The sequence below is a fragment of the Bombus vosnesenskii genome, unplaced genomic scaffold (assembly GCF_011952255.1).
Source record: "Bombus vosnesenskii isolate JDL3184/JDL3185 unplaced genomic scaffold, Bvos_JDL3184-5_v1.1 scf7180000016263, whole genome shotgun sequence".
NCBI classification, from domain to species: domain Eukaryota; kingdom Metazoa; phylum Arthropoda; class Insecta; order Hymenoptera; family Apidae; genus Bombus; species Bombus vosnesenskii.
The window spans coordinates 1,385,500-1,406,652 of record NW_022884332.1 but is presented as its reverse complement, the minus strand read 5'-3'; the positions used below and the strand labels follow the sequence as shown (position 1 = coordinate 1,406,652).

The 21,153-nt window shown below is 38.6% G+C and overlaps 1 protein-coding gene across 1 annotated transcript in view; it reads left to right on the top strand.

Annotated features, from left to right (window-relative positions):
* The first annotated feature begins 2,736 nt into the window (after positions 1–2,736).
* LOC117242137 overlaps positions 2,737–21,153 on the top strand; it is a 163,774-nt gene continuing 145,357 nt past the window's right edge. The window contains exon 1 of the mRNA XM_033508563.1: positions 2,737–3,198. The gene's annotated coding sequence lies outside the window, so the exon portion shown is untranslated. The remainder of the gene's footprint in view (positions 3,199–21,153) is intronic.

Sequence of the window (21,153 nt, the reverse complement as noted above, 5' to 3'; positions counted from 1 at the left end):
AGAGAATTCCGGCAGCGCAGCTTCGATCGTTCGACTCACGCGGAGCGCGACTTGTGATTTTTGAAGAGGAGTTGGGATAGGTGATTGTTGGAAAAGTGGTATTAACTGGATAGTTCGTGCGGTGATTTGTTTTTCTTCTTTTTTTTTTTTGTTTTTTTTTCGAGGAGATTGCTTTTTCAAATTGCCGGGCGGATAAATATCTTTATTGGCGTGTGTATGCGCGTGCGTGCGCGCGTATGTTCGAGTACGATCGAGGTCGATGTTCTACGATTCTTGTCTTTGCAATTAAAAATGATATTGCATCTTGGAGGAGTTTAAACATATAGTACACACGTAAAATCGACGGCCTTGATATCCTTCGTGTGCTTTTCATTAGTATGAAATCGGTATATGTACATGTCACGTAAAATCATGGGAATATTCCAAATTTACTTCCTCTTTGAGAACAAAGACTCTATGAAGACTCACTTAAAAAATTTATTTCGTTCGACGCATAACATCATCCGCTTATAGTGCCAACTGTTCCATCCTTCGTGCAATCGTAAATTTTCCATCGTTCTACACTTTGTGTAACCATAAATTCCCCATCGTTATTGTAAAACGTAAACCGAAGCACGTAAACCACCTGTTCTTCGACACTTTTCTCGATGATCTTTCGACCAACTTTAAACCAACAGCGATTAAACGGCGAGAAAGACGCGCGATGCTAAACGTAGGCCGTCACGACCAATTGATGACGGGCATTGTGCCGCTAATAGTCAGTTCGTTGGATGTTAAACGAGGCATAACTCTTTCCCCGCTATCCTGATGACACTGCATCAACACCACGGACTCAGCCGTTGGATCGCAGCGTAACGCGACCACGAAGGAAATTGTTCGAAATGACGGTGGACTGAAAACCTCGACCGCGGTTCGCGATTTGCGTGCAATTTAATCGAACGATTCAACTGAATTAGACGCGCCGGATGATCGTTGCGGGGGCGCGATGTACGTAGCTGTAATCGGCGGGAAATAATTTGTTTGGTCAAGCACCAGTTACGCGAAATCTGATTGGCTGCAGATGATCGATTGGTTTACAGGCCACGCGGAGGAATTAGGCTGGTTATCGTTGCTAATCGTTCGACCGTGATTTCCATCGTGCGGTTCAATGGAAGGCGAACGATGCTGCTTGGAAAAAATTGACCACGTTGTTTGATCGTGTAAAACGAATATTTTATCGCAACAGATGAAATCTTCGTAATTAAATCCGTTTAAATCAGTGTTTAACCGTTGGGTAATCGATCGATGTTGTTTCGCTTGTCTGCTAATCGTGTCTTCAATTACGCCTCGTATGGCAACGCAATATTGCGAATTTTATTCCGGTGCAATCGGCGTTGATTTTTTCTTTAGTAACCAATTAAGGTAATTTCCGATAAAATCATACTCGAAGTAATTGTAATACACGAAACGTACACGAAGCATATTATATCGATACGTATAAAGATTAAAATCTCGAATAAATCGTTCGTTCGGATTACAATACGGTGAAACATGCTCCGGCGCGGGAAACTGACGCGGTTTTCTTCGATAAATCCGAGAAAGGTTGTGCAAGAACATTCGCGCCGGTTGTTCGTTTCCAGTTCGAGTCGCTGGCTACCAGTTTTCGCGCTCACCTTTAAGATCTGGGCCAGCAAAAATCGGGGACTTTGTCGGCTCACGACAGGAGTGGCTGCACGATGTTACACGACATAACGTATCGCGGGAAGCACGAAAGAGGCGGAAATCTTCGTGGGATGAAGGAGACTCCGATTCCTCTTTGATACTAGGATTTCCCCTCCGTTTGCAAATCCACTCTTGCGTGCGGTTTAAATCCGCGGAAATCTTCTGCGGCAATTCCTTTCGGGGCAAGGGACAACACGTTCCGATCGTGCGATTTTAGGTTTCTCTCGTGATATCGAGGTATCCGATCATCTTAAAATGGGATATTTTCTCAAGTTTAATTGCATTTTATTTGTATATTCTTACTTCGTTTCACGTAGGTTGCGTAATACGTTGCGAATTTTACGTTACTCTTATTTCTTCTTATGCAAATTATATGATATTTTATCGTGATATATACGTCCTAAATGCACAATCCTAGGATACCGAAGCTTCTTCTTCTGGTCATTGAATTTTTCAAAGTATTATTCCAAAGAATTATTTTCTATTCTATAGATTTTCTATTTTCAAAGTTTCGTTAAACTCTACTTGTTTACCCCGTCGTGAACCTTCCGTACATTTTTATGGAAAATATACTATATATCACGGGATAAATAATCGAGAATTTCAATCTCGAAGCTTCTTCTGGTCACTCTTTTTCGACGTATCCAAGTTCGTTTGTATTCTGCAAATATATCTTGAAAATTATCTTGAATTCTATTTGTTATCTTCTATATGCGTAGTTTTACGTAATCTTTTATATATCCCTTTTGATGTAAAATACAATACATCAAAATATCATGAAAATGTGATACAATACACATTTCCATGTACAGTTATCGTACAGTTTATCATTATACTGCTATACAACGATACGTAACGTTAAAAATACTCCATACTCGCGACTTTTCGAACGACTATTCGTAAAATACACAAAAGACATTATAGGCGTATCGTATTATAGAAAACACGACGCTACGTGCGTTCTAACTGAATTTTGACGGCGCGTTAACCCAGGCTCGTCCCCTAGAGGTCTTTTCGATCATCGATTCCACAGCGTTAGATCACTTGTTGTCAGTCGTCGCGTGTTCTCGAAAACATTTCTGCGTCAGCGCCTTACTTTCTAACACGAAACGTCGAAATGTTTCCAAATCGTCGCACGAATATCCTATGACCTCGAGCGTCTTTGGTCGCTCGTTGGAATCGCGTACGCCTCGATCGAAGCTTCCAGTCGCGTGTCAACGGCGTTTGCCAGCGAATCTTTCGAACCGTTCCGTGTTTTCAGTGTGTCGTTTCGGTGTGTTGCAGCTGAAAGAAGTGTCGCACGAAGTCGACAAATTTTAAGTAGCATTTCCAGTGCCGCAGGTGCAAAACAATCTTATGTGTTACATGCTGTGCAAGCGAAACGGTTGAGAGAAAGAGAGAGAGAGAGAGAGAGAGAGAGAGAGAGTGAGTGAGTGAGAAGAAAGGAGCGGAGGAGAACGCCGGGGGAGGAATTCCTTTAGCCAGCTCGAAGAAACGGTGAGTCAAACAGCATGATAAAGTTTAATGGCTCTTGCAACCGGAACTTTTGATGCACGACCGTACTGCAAGTGCTGTTATAGTTTTCGAGATGGTAGTTTCGTGACGTCACCGAATCCTTTATCGTCTATCAGTTTCGTTATCGTGATTAGACTGCGGATTTTTATGCAAATCTGCGTGTTGGAGAATATTATTAAAAGGGCAAACGCTCGGCAGAAAACTGTTTTATCTATCGTGTATTATACACCGCTATACTCTGTGGATATTTTATATATTTTTCATGTTATATACAATTTTGTATTTTTAAATTTCCTATAAATGTATAAAAATCCGTGGTGGATTAAATCATGATGGATGGTTGACGAACGAGCTGCACCAGTCAGTTTCGTATCGTGAAAAAGTTTTAGCTTTACCGTCACCGTATAGCGGATTTAAGTTTTAGAACGGAATATACACTGGGACCTCCTATAACGCGAAACTTTATTTTTACGTTTCGCGTTATACACGAATTCCGGGTTATAGACCATAACGCGGATACCGAAATAAATTCTTTGAATTAACGTAACTAATGCTGTATAGAAATAACTGTCGCACGTAATACATAATTGATTCTATCTCTTTCGTTACAGTGTCTGTTCGTATTAACATACATTGGAATATGTAATTACGTGTAATAATTCGTTCTCGATAATAATAATCGCGTAGAAATAATTCGTTCGAAATACCAAGTTTAATGGGAAGAATAGAATATAAAAAATGATATAAAAATAATCAAAATAACAAAGTCCAAAGTAAAGTTACCGTTGAATAATACAAAAATTACGAAATCAATTAATTTTATTTAACTTTCGTACACTGTACGTGCTAAACTATGGACAATCTTTTCTTAATGAAAATCACGCGAAACTGAAAACAAATGTTTCTACGTTAAATAAACGATCTAATGCATCCGTTTTCGCGTAGAATCTTAATTTTATTGCTTATTCGTTATAACAGGAATATATTCTTTAGGAACCAAACGACCAATCCGGATAGAGTCGATTAGTTTGAATTTCATATTACTCGAATGACTAAATTGACCAGTTATAAGTAGGTAATTGTAAGTATAAGTTTTTCTCGATAATCGAAAACGATAAGGAGTCGAGCAGACAACCCGACAAGTAATTAAATAAGCGGAGAATTATTTCCGTTCGCTGGAAAGTAACTTTCTGCGGCAATGGAACTGTATTTGATAATTTTGATATACGAACCGTACGAGGTGGAAAATTAATAAGGGGCGCTGGAAACCTGGTGATATATAATACGTGGAGTTTCGTTTCGTTTCGAAGTAGCTTGACGGAAATTTACAAACGTAATTACGTTTTGGAACTTTATTTAATTCGCTCGTACGCTTGAACCATTTTTAACGTTTTATCCATAACAGGAGAAATTGAATTTCGCGTTTGGTTCGTTAATACCAGAAGAATGCCAGAATAAAGTCAGTTGTATTTTCTTATATAAGGTTCGTTCATTTATTCTAATATTGCGTTTCTAGTTAGTCACAGGTTACTCGCCAAACACGTTTCGCTTATTCCTCCTGTAGGACTAGTTTACAATTTAACACTTGTTCCAAAATGTTGTCGGAAATATTGAAATTTTTACGCTTTTCCTCGCCAACAAGTTATTGCTTCCATCACGTAAAGGTACTCTCGGGAGCTATGCAGTTTCCGTTGAAATTATGATTTCATATACTATCCGTAATAGTAGGAATATTTCAAATGTATAAAGTTACTCTTCCTTGATGCTGCTTCTTGCATGTGTACGTTGAAACAACACCGGCGCGTCGCGTAACAAGAAAGAAGATGGTTCCTTTTGTCAAGCTAAAGCGACGCGACACGATAAATTTTCATTGGGTAGTGTCCCCGTTCTCGAAGAATAAATCTGAGAAACAAATGAACGCACGTGTTTGCACATATGTATGCGCTCGCATGAAATCCTATATGATAAAAGTTAGCTGTCGGTTGTAGCAACAAGTATTAATAGTATTTATTTCATTTAGAATTTTATTTCCTTCTAGACTAAGAGTTGAAAGATCTTTTTACTAAACGTTTCAGAGTTACAATATTACTTGTTGTTCTATTGGGCTGGCAACGCGGATTTACCACCTAATGACAAAATCCGCAATCACTTAGTTTCCAAACCAATAATTGACAAAGTTCGTTCTAAAGTTACGTAATGCGCATAATAAAATAAGAAAGAAAATACAAAGCGAAGGTTTATCTGAATTTAAAACTTAGTTAACATTATCGTGTACATATTTCTTGCCATTTTGATAACAGTTTGCCATTTTGATGTTCGTAAATCACGATTTTCATAAATCACGCGTTTTCTATGAAAATGAACGAACAAAATTCACTTAACCCGATACTTATTTACTCAAACCATAACCGAGAGAAGTCTCTGTAATAAAAGACACTCGAACGTACGAACTGCTTTTATTTCCGTTTTCATTTCCACCGAAGAAGTGGATTCCATACTGAGAAAAACCTTGTACAGAGATGCTTCGCGTTAGCATAATTAATCCACATTTTTACCGCTAAAGTTCTCGAGTGCCCTTCGTAATTTAAAAACCTGATCCAAACAAATCTTCGTCCGAGCCCTATTTTTCAGTCGTGTTCGCTAAAATACGAATCTGCATAAATATCCGTATGTTAGTAGCGACGAGCACGAAAAACTTGTGTATGTCGAGTGGGTGCTGAGGCGAAAAGTTTGAACAAGCAACTGAAAAACGTGATAATAAATCGATCAGTTACAATCCTACTTTTCTAGAGAGCGATCCCGGTTTACTTCGTATTTTTGCCAACACATCAAAAAGCTAGAATCCAAGCGGAATCGCGTTTCGCTCTAATTTGAATATTTTACGTATTTGCACGTGTTACGCGTATTCTGCGCAGCTTCGCGTTTCCAAATTTTCCTTCGAACATATATAAAAATCGAATGAAACGTAGAATCCAGACAGAAATTTCTTCCACTCTTCTTTGGATATTTCATGTATCTTCGTATATTACTCGTATGCTGCGCAGCTTCTTTTCTCCAATTGTTACATTTCCCGTGAATGTATAAAAATTCACGGTCTAATCATGACGAATATAAACCGGAAGCAGGATACGGGGCGCGAATCGACGAGGCCAGATGCCAATGAACGAATTTACCGAACATTTGCCTGCTAATTCACCTATGCAAGCCGTGTAATCCGGTTATGTTGTTGAAACCGCAGGAATGTGCGGCTACGTACCTGTGCGGCTAATAGTACCTCTCCTATCCTACGTGTATATACACGCGTGCACGCGTCTATGCGTATGTGTATACGGCCAAGTTTCGTACGTACGTCAGTCGCGTGGCCGGTATGCGCGGCTCGACCACGGACAAAAGGGTGAGAAAGAAAGGAACTGGGTCAATGTGATTTCGCGAACTCTTTCCCTAGGCGCGATCGCAATTTAACTTCTACGACCGCGTGCTCTATGTTGTTCGTTGTGTTTTACGAACCATCGTTACCCCATTTCCAGCTCTTCTGCTCGACGCGACGTTTACGCGAAAACAAGCCCTTTAATCGGTTTAACTCGAACGATTTTGAGCGACAAACAAATTGGTGGGATTTATCGCGTTTAATTACAAGCGTTCTCGCCTTCTGTTTGTTTCCAGTTGAATATTTGATACCGGCAAAGATTTTTGTTCTTCTAGTTTGATCACTTTCACTCGGTGGCAATATTTTGCCCCTTGTTTCAGCGACGTACACGCTGCAAGAACTTGAATTCCAACTGGTCTCGATATCGTCTTTCTTCGCGGATAGAACGTGTCTGCCTACGCTAAATCATATTGAACGGGTTAGATTAGTACGAACAGGAACAGTCATATAACGTTTACCTTCTATTTACGTAAAAGAGGAAGAAGACGAACGCGAGCTGGAATTTAATTGCAACTGGTTGATGGTCAGTTGCAAGAAAATCTCAACTTTGTATGTACAAGCTTTATCGTATGTACGTAGAAAGTAGTGTATATAAAAAAATGCCGTATAGGATAAAAGCGTATGCGAAGATTGGCTACTGCAATTGTATATTCTGCAAAAACAAAGAAAATTCTTGCTCCTTTCTAATCCATTCTTGTGTAATCGCTATATTTTTCACTTTTCCATAACGACGATCGCAAGTTAGTTTTACTCTTCGTGACTTCTGACGATACTTACTATTGGAACGATAAAAGCATAAATAGTAATACGACGATATAGTCAATTTATTTAATTTATGCTCCATACAGGATGAAAAATACGATTATTACGATCGGAAGAAATTTTGTATAATACGAATCAAGCGAAACGATCGTTTTCGCGTTTGTCGTGTAACAATTTAAATTTATTCAGTACGTAATCATTGCAGGATACTTTAATAGAGAAAATATCTAGAATATCGTTAGTAAACGTAACTTTAAATTAACCGAACTTAATACTGCCGATCGTCACTCAGCCGATGAGTATCGCGATTTACATCGGTTACGCGGATGAATTAAATTTTCATTCAAGGGGTGAAAATCGTGAATGGGGTGGTCCGAGGTAGAAAAAAATCGGGAATAGGGTGCAACGAAATGCCATGGCTCGACTCGATTATCGATTCCGCATCCCCTCGAACTCTCCGTTACGTGTTCCGCAATCGAATTGGCCGGTTTGCCGGGGCTTGCCGAACGTTTGCCCGCCAATTTACTTAGGCACGACGTGCGTGAACCTGCGACAACCTCGTTAACGTTATCGGGTACACGGTAACGTGCAAATGCGCCGCGATTATCGCCGAGTGCAAATTGCGCCGCTTGGCCTATCCCCGAGGTTCAAATTTTCCCGTTTCACATCCTCGATGTAACAGGTTCCGCGAAATTAAGAAAAAATTCGGAATTGGCTTTATACGATAGTTTCTTTGGTATCGATTCAGAAAGTTGGAAGGTTTTTGTGAAATATAAGATCTTGGTAATAACATCAGCGTTTACAGTATGCAGAGGATTTCCGTTTTACGATATTTTAAGGGAAAATATTTTCGTTTTATAGATTATATTTTATTTAAATCGGATGCAAAGAATCTAAAGTTTGACGTTGAATGGCTGACGGTTTATTTACGTTTCCAGGTATATCGCGATAAATTATTATTTTTGAGTAAATAATACATCAATCGCGAGATTATTTATCATACTATATATTCCTGTTGATAAAGGTTTTTGAATAATATTTTAACGAATAATTAAACGAGACTCCATATATATATATTAATTATTCGAGTCGAATAATTAAAAGGATACGAAAAATACTTCTGCGATTCGTTGTATCAGATTACGCACAGTAGAAGCGACTGCTCGTTTGGTAGGGTCCGTTTCCAAGAATTTATGAAATATGTTACTTTCCCAGACAGACAAAAGTTGGCGAACTGTCGGGATAACTTCATCCCATAAGGACGGAGTACGTGTGAGTTTAGGTACGAAAATGGAAAGCTAACGTCATGGCAAGTAACATCATCTAAAAGAAGAGTCAGAGAGAAAAAAGAAGAACGTAGTGGAAGAGAAAGCTTAGAACGGACGGTACATTGAGCGTTGGATCGTCAGAAATTGATCATCGAACGCCTAACTCTATCGCGAATTGCTCGCTAGAATTGCATTAGTGTTCGCTATCGTGTTAAGAGCTTTTCGCTAAGCGAGAATAGGGGAGAAAGTCTTTCTGACGTTATCCTCTTGGAAGTTTCGAAAAGCATATGCGTCATGTAATTCCAAGACACTTGCCAGCCGCGGAGTAATCGTCGAGTGAAATCTCGAGTGGAAGTGAAATCATAGTAACGTAATCAATCATATGGTGATTAATTAAGTCGCCTAGTTTATCATTAAGATTTGTAGTTCCTGTTAGGTTTCCCTGCGCGACGCAGAAACCATTTCGAATATCATGTTGATTTCGAATTGATATCAACATAGCGACGTGTCAACGATTATAGCAATTAGCTAGCATTTTATCGTGAATTCCGGAATAATATTTAACGGGACATAAATATCAGAGGTTTGTGGGTCGAGTTTCGAGCAACAGTCCGGCACGATTGTTAATTTCCGGCTTGAACGTCGTATCGCGATTATCCTTGGGTGCAAATTGCACCCAATCTCTTGATACCTCGAAACGGACTTTACAGTTCTCTGACGTCTTAATGGCCTTGGCTGGCGCTCGTAGCTTCGCTACAGATTTAAACAGTCTCCCTTTGGGAACGAAGTTAACTTCTAGTTTAACTGCGGTCGCGAATCTCGTGTTTTGTTTTCTTCGCGGCCGGAACTTCGTTGGACTAGGTCCGAACGAAATTAAGAGAACGCTCGCGACTTTGCAGCGTGGCGACCAGCGGATCGAGTAGCTTAACCTTAAATCACGAACGTAAAATCATGTTCGATCTCGCGGTTTGTAATAACACGAAGTCGAACTGTGGAATTGTACATTATGGATAGTTGATTATTTGTCAAGTCTGAATCACAAGCGTTTTGACTTTTAAACAATTTGTTATGTGAAATCGAAAAATCTTTGCTTCTTTTCAAATCGTTCAATTTTGCTAACTAATCGTTTCTTTTAAGTCGCGTTATCGACACGCAGTGGGGAATTATATAGTTAATAGAAGCATGAATTAATAATCGTAAAATACAATGGTATCTCTATTTAAAAAATTGAAATCTACTATGCTAAATCAAATACGAAATCCGATCATGCGCGAGATAAATAAATTCGATATTTGAATTGGCAAACGACTTATGATTCACCATATAGCACACCACCACCATATTATCTCGTAATATCCAGTGAAAGGATAATAAGTTGAGAATAATATTGCAGAGATAAAAAGGTGGAAAGTAATTTTCTTTGAGCGAAAAAAGCTTACCGATGTAATTAAACGATTCGACACTTAACCGATAGAGATGAAACGGTGTATAATAATATTTAAATATAATTTACGCGACATTCGTACGGCAATAATTAGCGTAGAAGTGAAACATTCTGAAATTAGATCGCAATTCGCTTAGCAACGAAATACCGGTATTTATGTCGCTGTGCATATTGCATCGCGTGCTTTTCCCTGCATCGATGTAATAAATTGAATCTCGATTCCGATTGTTTGCCCCGTTGTTAAATATTTACAAAGCCCCGACGCGCTTACTGTGTATGTTTTTTCCTGCAATTTGTTCCCAAGCAAACAGAATCGGCGAACGTACGTTCATCAAAATTGCATAAATTTTATCGCAACTGACTAACCGGTGCACCGTCGTTTTTTTTTTTTTTTACAAATTATCAACGTATCGACAACCGTAATCTTCGATTCGGCATATTCGTTGCGTAAAAATGTAAAAAAGCGAAGGGTCGTATCGATCGCCGTTATTTGGGAACATTTCGTTAATTTCGCAATATCGCGGTTACTCTTGTCAGATACTTGATTTCGATATTCGTTGAACGGTGATCGATTTGACGTGTGAATTTATATTGCATCTCGTTTGCAATGGGTAGATCCGTAGGGCTGAATTGGTTCAAATAAGTTGCTCGATAGAGTGGAGTGCCAGTTGTTCAAATATCGATTATTGGATGTTTGATTCGATTAAATGTCGAGTGCCGGTTCGATTACTCCCAATTATTTATACGATAAACTGTCCTGTCTGCGCTATCGTTAACTTATTCCTCGCCAGGTTAACCTTAAGATTCTATCAACCAATAAATCTAACGCTAAGTTTCATTACTCTTGTATCAAATGTCGAGCAAACATTAGGATATTAAAGTTTCATCCACGTTCTACGCATTCAAGTTCTGTTGACCGTCAGTCAACCTCTTCGACGTAATACAATAATTTCTCTAGTTAAACATTTCTCACTTTCGTACGTGTCGTTTTATTTCTCTTACAAATGAATTACGTATATCGTATTTCTATTCTTAAGAACTGAAATCTTAGCCAAGATCGATCTATTTTTATCAACTTGGTATTCCGCGATTATAAAAAATTATAGTCAAGACAGCATTCGGTTAACGCGCGAGGAAAGATTTATATGAAATTGTTCGGCTAATTAACATTTCGCTAGTCACGAATCGCGAAGGATTTTACTCACGAATCGCAGAACATGCCCTCGGAGTTGGATCAGAATTCCCGTAATCTCAGCATCCTTATTTGCATACCGTCTTATGTCAGCCAATCTGGCGCAACAAATACTATAATTCTCGTTACCGCGATACTCGTCCCATTTCCGACACCGCAAGTGCGACAGCAAACAGTTTGAAACGGAACCAGTTGAAACGACTGAGGAAGTGGAGGTCGTGCGTTAAACCGCGAAACGTCGCGGAATAATTGTCATTGCGGTTTCGCGCTTGTCATCGAACCCGTCATTATATCGCGTTCCACGTTGTTTCGCGGGCACAGCGGATCCTGTCATTTACTCCACGCCATCGTCGCCCCTTTCCACTCTTTTCTCTGCCCCTTCTGATTTATCCTTCGTCACGTCCATTATCGTTTCTCGCGACTCGTCTTTAATAAAGCGACACCAGAAGGGTTCTCGAGGTTCGAGCATAAATTTTCGAGCCATTCCTAAATGTAGAACGTTATTTCCCCGTTCTGCGATCTATTCGAGGACGCAGATGCTGTCCATTTCTAACGGAAACCCTCTTTCCCCCACTTTTAAGTCGATACGGAACTTCTGTGTTTCCTTGTATAATATATAGGGTCAGTGAAGAGCTCGTCGTATTTGTCGACTAAACGTTAAAGAGGAAATATCGTAGTGGCGCTGGAAGAAGGAAGAAGTACGAAGAATAAAGATTTCCGAGGACTACGAGAAATATTACCGTGAGGAAGTAAATAAGTTACTATTATATCGTTATCACTGTCAATCACAGCATAATTTTTTTTTTAATATTCCGGGCTTATAAAATTTGTTTAGAGTAGATTGGTCTTTTAGTCGAAAGGTACTAAAGTTTAATCGAATTTCAACGAAAAGATAGTTATACTTTTCTTTATTTTGAATTAGTTAATAGACGAATAAAGGACAGTGTAGATAATAAATAATGAAATTCGTAGTCACGCGGAGATCGAGATTGGTATTTTATTTAAGGAACAGCTCGGCGAAGGTGAACAAAGTTTCCGTCTTAACTCGATCTATTCAGGTGAAGATGTTTTAGGTGAAGAATAATGTTCGAAAATTGACGATTATTTTCGTCCAAAAAAAAAAAAAAACACCCCACCGAGCGAGTTGAACATTTTTTGTCGAGCGTTTAAAGTAGCTTTTGTCAACGTTTTTTGGACGGAAGCGGCGATTCGTTTGAATATTCAAAGAACCTTTTAAAAATGCTGTAAAATTCACCGGTCCGTTATAAATTGAAATTTTGAGCAAAGTCATCGCGAACGAAAAAGAAACAACCGTACCGAACGTTTCTCAAATATGTTAAATAATACAATGGACGAAGTAATTAAAAAACTGACCATTTTATTTCTGCACGGGAAAATCAATCGCAAAGTTCCACGATAAATTCCAGTCGATTTTCATGATAATCGATTCCACGTCGGCGTGTTGATCGCTTAAAAATTCCCGCTTGACTATGGTCAGATTATTCAAACGATGTTACGTCGGTCTTTTCAAAAGTAATCACAGTCATAGCGACTTCTGCGTTTATTCAGGCTCCCGGTCGATTAATCGAATAATGGTATCGTCGATTTTAATTCGCACTTTCAATATCATTGCGTCGCGTCGGTTTGCTGGAAGAGCGACACGTAAAAATAAATTTCTCGGGAAATAAAATTTGAAACGGAAAACTGGAAGTAAGAAATTATCGACGATTCAACTATTTAGCAGTGAACAATTCGTCTCCCTCTTACGATATTATTGAGATATGTATAATTTTATGTGCTAGACTAGATTGACCGCGTAGTAGTGATACATGTATGTGAATATGAGTGTACGGATAATTTTATGTGTATGCGCGGCGTCTCGGAAACAAAGGAATGTAAACTGTTCAGTTAACAGTCTGGTATGGAAGAACGTGAGATGCGTGCAAGTGTGTATCGACGAAGATCTTGAAGATCGTTTATTAAATAAGTCAAACTATTTTAATATGAATTCTAAATGTAAATTCAGTGTTCCTATACCATTATTTCGGCAATTAAGATCCAAAATTCTCAACAGATATAATATCCTTCAGGGTGTCTCGCAAAGTATCCAAGAATATTCCTTGCCATTAAAAAATGAGTAGAACGTTTTTTTCATAATTTCATGATTCTCTGAATTCGTTGCTCTCGTATCAAATCTGTCAATATCGTAACATCAGCATAGAAACAACAAGGAAATTTTCAATATTCAGCAAGAAAGTATCCAATAATTACCACCGAATATTATTTTCCTGCGAATATTAAAACGGGTATTATTTTACGTTGCGTATGATAAACATGCGGTAATTAAATTCTCATTATCATTAAGTTTTTCTTCGCGTTTCGTATCGAAATTCGGAATATTTACCAGGAACCAAAGCTTGCGGCTCATTTGATAAATAACGCGATAATCAACAATGATATTTAAAAGTCATTTAAGCCGCCGCCCCGTCGGGGGCATTTTATCAATGCGATGCGTAACCGATCGAATGCTGTCGGAATAAATTTAAATTTATTCTGGACACGGTGAGGCGGCCGAATCGACGTGCAAGCGTAGACCGTTTAAAAATTCACGGCCCGACTCTGTGGTCAGAATAAAAATTTCCAGCGACGCGGCCGGACGACGAAGGTGTCGTTGCGTCGATTGTAGAAACAACGAGTGCCGTGCGATAATTGGTCCGCGATCGACGCGCGTACAGCGCACGCTGTTCCGCGTATATGCCGACTGCCACGTTTAATAGCGCCTACCTACGTTACGAACCACAGCGATATATTCAATCGCTAATACCTTGTAATGCTCGTCGACGAGCCACGCTCGCTCTTTTCTTCGTCCCTGTCGCGTGAACGTTGTACGATAATTTCTCTCTTCTCCCTCTTTTCGTCCTTCTTTTTACGTCGTTTCTGCGTCGTGTTACTATTGTGAATTGTGGATTTTAATCGCCGAAATAAATATATAACAACATTTAGATTACACTTGGGATTGATATCAAAATAGTTTTAGATTTATTTAATATGTGATTTACAAGATATTCGTCGATTACATTTGCACGCGTCTCAGCACTCTCTTTGTCTCGCCATCTGCTATAGCACGCTACCAACGCAGTTGCATTCACCTGTTTTACGAGACGCTGTGCACGCACATATTCCCTACACTCATACTCGTATATGTGTGACACTACTACGCGGCTAGCGTCTAGTGTAGCACACATAATTACACATATCTCAATAGTTACTCTATGGTTAAAGTGGATTAATGTGTATTGGGACAAACTGATCTTTCTGATAAATGAAGCGTCTGAAGAGTGCGTATACGTAAATCATAAAAAAGTTATATGTATACGTTATATATTTAGATATATTGGTATTATGAGTTGATCGAGATGTTCGATCATGTTCTCCTTGTTGCGTTTACATGGTAACGATGGAATGGAAGACTGTGGAATTTTGCAGTAGTATGGCTAAATTACCGGTTCTCTTTATTGGAAGGTAATTAGGTGTTTACTTGTTTGTTGATGTTTGTTCAGCGCATACAGTGGAATTTATTCGAACGGAATTTTACTTATTTTCTGTTGGATTGTGCTATGTAAATGTAGGATAAATTTCTGGTATTTTATTTAATGATATTATTTATTATTGATTGTTAGTTATATACTCGTTTAGTGCGTAGAAAGGCCATTTATTTGAAGGAAATTTAAGTTAGCGCTTGATTAAGTGTTTTGTCGATTAAACATTCGACTTCATTCGTACGATGCTCCAACAATTTCGTATAAACGGAATTCTGCTGTAACGAAGATTCCATTTCTTCTGTTGAATAAATTGCCCGAACCATAAGAATACTATTTGTCTGTTCACCGATTTATCACATCGTAAAAGACTTCGTAAAACGTAATATTGGAAAAATTTTTGTAACGAACGTCCCAATACGTTTAACGACCATCATTTGTACAAAGGAACAACCGATAAAAAGAGAGGCGTAGCTACGTTAAAAATTTTCAACGAACTTACTATTTAGCAATGAAACGAATTTAAATGGTAAAGAAATTCGTTCAGCAAAATGCAATCTCCCTTTTGCGATCCACCAGTGAACAACCAGCCAACAAAAATATTAAATTATTAAATTATTAAATTAACATACCTGCGATTCTCTAAGTTTCGATCGTATTATTAGTACGTTGCGCTTTGTTCCAACGTTCCGCAAACATGCCAGTTCGATGAATCTTTGATAAGTTAGAATCCACTATGTTTACGAAACATCGGAGCAAAGCGCAACGCGCTAATAACACGATTGAAACCCGAATAACCGCAAATGTCTCATCGGACAGTCGTGAAAGTTTAAAGTTCGAAATAATTAAATTGTTCTTGATACACAAGCGTAATCCTGTAATCCCATAACATATTTTACGATCTACTTCTAACAACGCGTTTCACCAATACAGATACGTATCAAGGAATAAGGGAAATATCGTAACAAAACTTACCATGTGTCTAGAGCGTAGAGGAACGTTCACCGTCTGACTATCTTTTTCTACGTCGCCCAATGATATCGTGGAAACGCGTGGATTCGAGGCCTAATTACAGGGGCAATGCAAGCGTCTCGATATCTCGAAAGGTAATGCTTTCTAATGCCTGTCAACCGGATGCACGTGTCCTTTTGTTCTAAATGCATACGAAGCGAAGCAAAAATTGCACGCTCGATCTCGAGGCGTTTCGCGATTTTGCAACGTCGATTATCCGCGATACGCGAGATAAGCGCGCGGATTTTCCGCTCGCGACAGAAACCGGAACATTCCAAGAGGAATGTAGAGGGAATTCGGGTCACCCGGTATATTTTCAATGGAAACCAGAGATCGCGTTAACCGGCTTCCCACTCACACACCGGTGGAATAATTTCGTCGTCGCAACGGCTTTGTTTCGGAACGCGAGACGTCGCAAAAATGTTAACCTAAATTGGAGGGTGTTTACGAAAACACCGTGGAACGAATTTCATTTCGCGTAATTAACCTCGAGAGCGGAGCCACCAAAGTGACGAACGAGGGGAATAGCAAGCTAGACAACGAACGAAAAAAAAAAAAAAAAGAAAAAAAAGATAGTTTGAAATTTTTCTGGGCCGCGGTCGTTGCCTTTTGACACGAACGAATTTTTACCCCGCTAATTGGCTTTCTGCTTCTTGCACGTTGTTTCCTTCCAAGTGGCGGAACGTTATTGCGGAAGAATTTCGAAGTTTTAACTCTGCAGAAAAGTTTTTACCTGAAAAGATTTGAATTTCCGTAATGCGACGTTTCAAAATCTGGATTATTTAAATTTGTTAGCGCGAAATTTAAATTTCGAAAAATTTGGCTCCCGCGCTCGATTCAAATTTTAACTACGATCGTTCGATCTTTCTTCATTTTAAAACGCTCGTACGTGAAGCTATAGGCGTTTATGTTATCGCGTTAAGTTCGTTAAGTTGCGTAATAATTTAAGGATAATGTCGTAAATTTTTCAACTGAACTGTGCCGATATATATGATCATCTTGTGAAAATTATCCTTCGTTTATTAAAATTTTTATAAATTTGTTTCTTAATTGACACCGGCGAACCAAATACAGCGATTACGCGAATTGTAAAATTCTATTGGAATGGTCGATGCGTGACCAGACGATATCCTATTTCAACTAGGGTGCCGTTTAACGTTAACCTGGTTGCGCGAAGTTACGAAACAATTATGTAAGGTCACTGTGTGACAGTGAATGCAACCAGTTGGGTTTATTGTTCCGTCGTCGAAGGTATAATGGTTTGTGTACTTCCTTCTGTGTGATCGCGGTGAAAATGCATGGCTGACGCAAGAAGCAAATACCTTGACGATTTATTTTCCTGCGCGACGTATGGAATTCGCCGTTTGTAAGGTGTGTGCAACGTAAACAGACGTCGTACGGTGTTCCATGGTGATATAACGTAGAAATTTTCGTTGCTTCGCTTCAATAAAATAACAAATAACAAAATAAACGAAATAAATAACAAAAGCTTAAGTAAATCACAATTTCAAATCATGGTAATTTACCTGGGAAAATACATTTATCGAGAAAAAAATCAATTTTCAAAAGTATCAATTACGTATCGCTGTTATAATAAATCACTTTGAAAGATCGTTACTTATCGTGAAATAAATGTATGTTATTCGAACGCAATTACCAACGATCGATTGACATAAAGTTCCATAATGATCAATTTGTCGGTATGGTATTCGAGATAATGAATCCATTCGTTAGCTTGATTTGATATTTCTATTAAGATACCGGCGATTAATTTTTCAACGAATACGCCTCTTCTATCGTATTTCCACTGGAAGAAAAAATAGAGCCGCGTACGCAGTTTGTACAAAATTTCCTCCCCATCTTTCCTCTCCTGAAATTCACTTGTCGAATATTTCTCGCTGTATTTAATTATGCGTTCGCTGGTATCGGATATCGCGGTTGAGCGCAGAGTCAGAATAATGGCTGGAAACTCGTTTAGATCGTCGATATCTTGGACTTTCGGACAAGAAACGGCTTAATTAATCGCACGGCAATTGGCAGCGGAAAAACGAGTTGTTTCGCGTTCGAATCACGCGGGCAAGAAGCCAGAAACCATCGGGGCGTCGTTAACGGTAATGCGATTCAGAGCAGATATGATTTCAGTCGGCGGGAATGCAGACTGTGTTTCTATAAATCACGATGAGAAAGGAAAGATCAGTGAAGTGACTCGTTCGTTACAAATAACTGTTTGAAACCCGTCTAAGGCGAGACATAAACTAAATTGCAAGCGTGTTCTAAATGCTTGTCGAATGACGAATAATTTTAAATGAACATTACCTCTGGTTCAGCTATTGCGCAGAATTGGAAGGAAATGCTCCGAGACGATACAGGCACGGACAGTCGTTAGCAATTCGGCGATGAATTATAAAATTGGATCGTTTGGAGTGTTTAGGAATTAATTATCTGTGGCTTGTAGTTTTCGTTAGACAAGTTTTCTTAAATGTACTGTAAAGGAAGGACTGGTTCTGAATTAATATTATACGGCCTTGAACGAGACTCTAGCTCCTTACGACTACCAATACTCGATATCTAGTTACTCGTTGCTGTCGTCAAGAATTGTGAACTTATTTTACGATCGTACTATATCAATCCCACGTATCATATTCCTCGTGAAACAATAAGAACAACATCTCTTTCATACTGCAGTTTGAAAGTGAGAAAATGCAGTTTGAAAATTGATCAAGTACAGGTGCTCGAACACGTTTAATTCCGAACTGGATAAGAGTAAATAATCGACAAATGATGATTAAATGATAAATAAATATACACGATAAGCGATAATTAAATGATAAATAAATATAAATAAATATAAATATAAAACTACGTGTTATTCAACTGGATTCTATATACCTATATATATGTCGGAGATGAAAGGACATCGGGGCTTCGCTTTTGGAATGTCGGGAGATTTTTACCAGAATTTTGCTATAGCTACACTTAAGTAATAAAACTAAGAAATAGTTTTAATGTTCTAATCCGATTTTATGACGATGGGCTTGGGCTCGAAGTGACACAACGGGTCACTGAACGTAGCCACGATCACGGGAGGGATGTGTACCTGACAGAGGTATGGAATAATTATATATCGCTCTGCTTAAAAACAAAGATTGACCCAAGAGGTGGGGAGAAGAATATATAAGGGCAGTTCCACTTGGACTGCAAGTTAGTTCGTTCAGATAAGTTTTACTTATCGTTACGTACGTTGAGTCCGTGGATTCGTTGTCATCAACATCTCGACCATCCGATCGCCGCTATTACTTGTAGCCTCTTGGAATAACCACATTTGTACCAATAAATATCAGCTATAACCGTGATGGTAAATTCGAGTGAACGCCCAAAATTCCAACCTTAACCCGACATATATATAGATTGCATTTCTCTCAGACGATTTCTATGCAGATCTGTACAGCGCGTAATATCGCAAATCTCGTTAATGTAACAAATTTTGCCACCCTGTAACACTTAGTGAATCGACTGACGATACGGGTAGAAGCTAGTCGTCTGGTTGTGACGAACAAGTCTGCGATGGAATTTCAGGGAAGATCGTCAAACGTCGTAGATACGTTTGAAAGCATCTGAGCCGGGCTGTACCATCCGAGACGATGGTGAAACTTTAACAACGATCACGATGGAACCCATTTAAGGGCGTGTAGAAGTTTCTTAGACCGTACTGGACACGATAGAATTCCTGTAGATATCCAGATTTTGGTAAAGCGTCGCAAGTGAATTGTAGTCTTGCGAAACTTTGTTGCTTATTTTTAATCGTCCCCTAACCATCATCTTTTAACCTGCAAAGTGAGAAAGTCGTACAAACCGTATCATCCTCTTAGGCGTAATACATTTTTTATTTAGAGCTTCCTTAATTTTTCACATCTCGTTCTATCTCTTCTGAAAATAATTTATGCAGGTAGTGTGCATTGCATTTGTAAATCTGCCATTGACAATGTATTTCTTCGGAATTCTATTAATTGTAAGTTATTTTCATTTGCAAACGAGCGTAATTAAAACTGATTTATCTTCAGTATTATTACACTTATTCTGAATTTTGTAATTATAGATATTTTTGCTCAAGAGAAGACTCAGCTTAACGATATTTTGATCATGTTTCGTTCGATTCGTTAAAGATTTGTTTTACTCGTCGTTATTCGATAAATCTTCGTATTGTTCGAACGTGTCGGATAATGTTTTGTCGTAATATGTAAACAAGCGTAATAATCGATGAAGCTTCCTATCGCTACAATAGCGTATTCGATAATTTGTTGCGTATTCCAATCAAGTAGAAGCGATTGTGTTCAATCGAGGTGTTCCAACTGCATTCTACCTGATTGGACTAACTTTGATCGTGTTTAAGTAATTCTATTGACGTTTCGCTTTGTCCGTTGAATTTTGATTGTCTAGTAATTTGGTCAGACAATTCGAGTCCTTTCCAACGCCGTCAGTTATATCTACGTTTACGTCTGTCTAAACGATTTTATCGCTATTTTCGAAGATTTTTCAACTTTTTCAGCTTTATTTTTCAGATATGATCCGCAGGTTCATCGTATTCTGTCTTTGTGATTATACCTTGTGTCTATTTACGGCGATAGAAATGAAAAGTTCATGGTTCCCCATACAATTTATAATATCTGATCGTAACATAGCGAGAAGTCCCTTAGATTTTAACCGACAAATTTTTGCTTCTCTCGATGAATACCATGTACCGAAGTTTGAGAGCCTTTTTCGCAATTTTCCGTATATAAAGATCATTCCAGAAACAGAAAGGGAATACAGCGGCTACAAGATGCATCTCTGCGCCGTTGTACTTATTATAGCGTTTATATGCTAATTACTCGACACCAAGTGTATTAAGTTCCATATTATTCGGCGACTCTCATTACGTTGGTTACTTTCATACGGCGACAACATTTTGATGCTACTATTAGGTCGTCCGAAAAGTTTCTTTCTTTTCATAAGATGATAACAGACGAACAACAATTTCTATTTTATATTATTTCATTGAATTAGGTATGATCCATTTCGTTCTATTTATATTATTAACGAAACACATTATATATAAAACAAAAAACATTGTACGTCTATTATTTCCTTACAAAACGAAAGAAACTTCACGGACCTGATAAAAGAACGCTTCCTTGGAAAGTAACGTTGCTTACAAATTCTTTTTTCAATCCCTTTCAGATTTCAGACGACAGAACCGCACAATCGAACAAATCGAACGGTTGTTCTTTTCTTTACACCGTCGAGCCATTAATTGC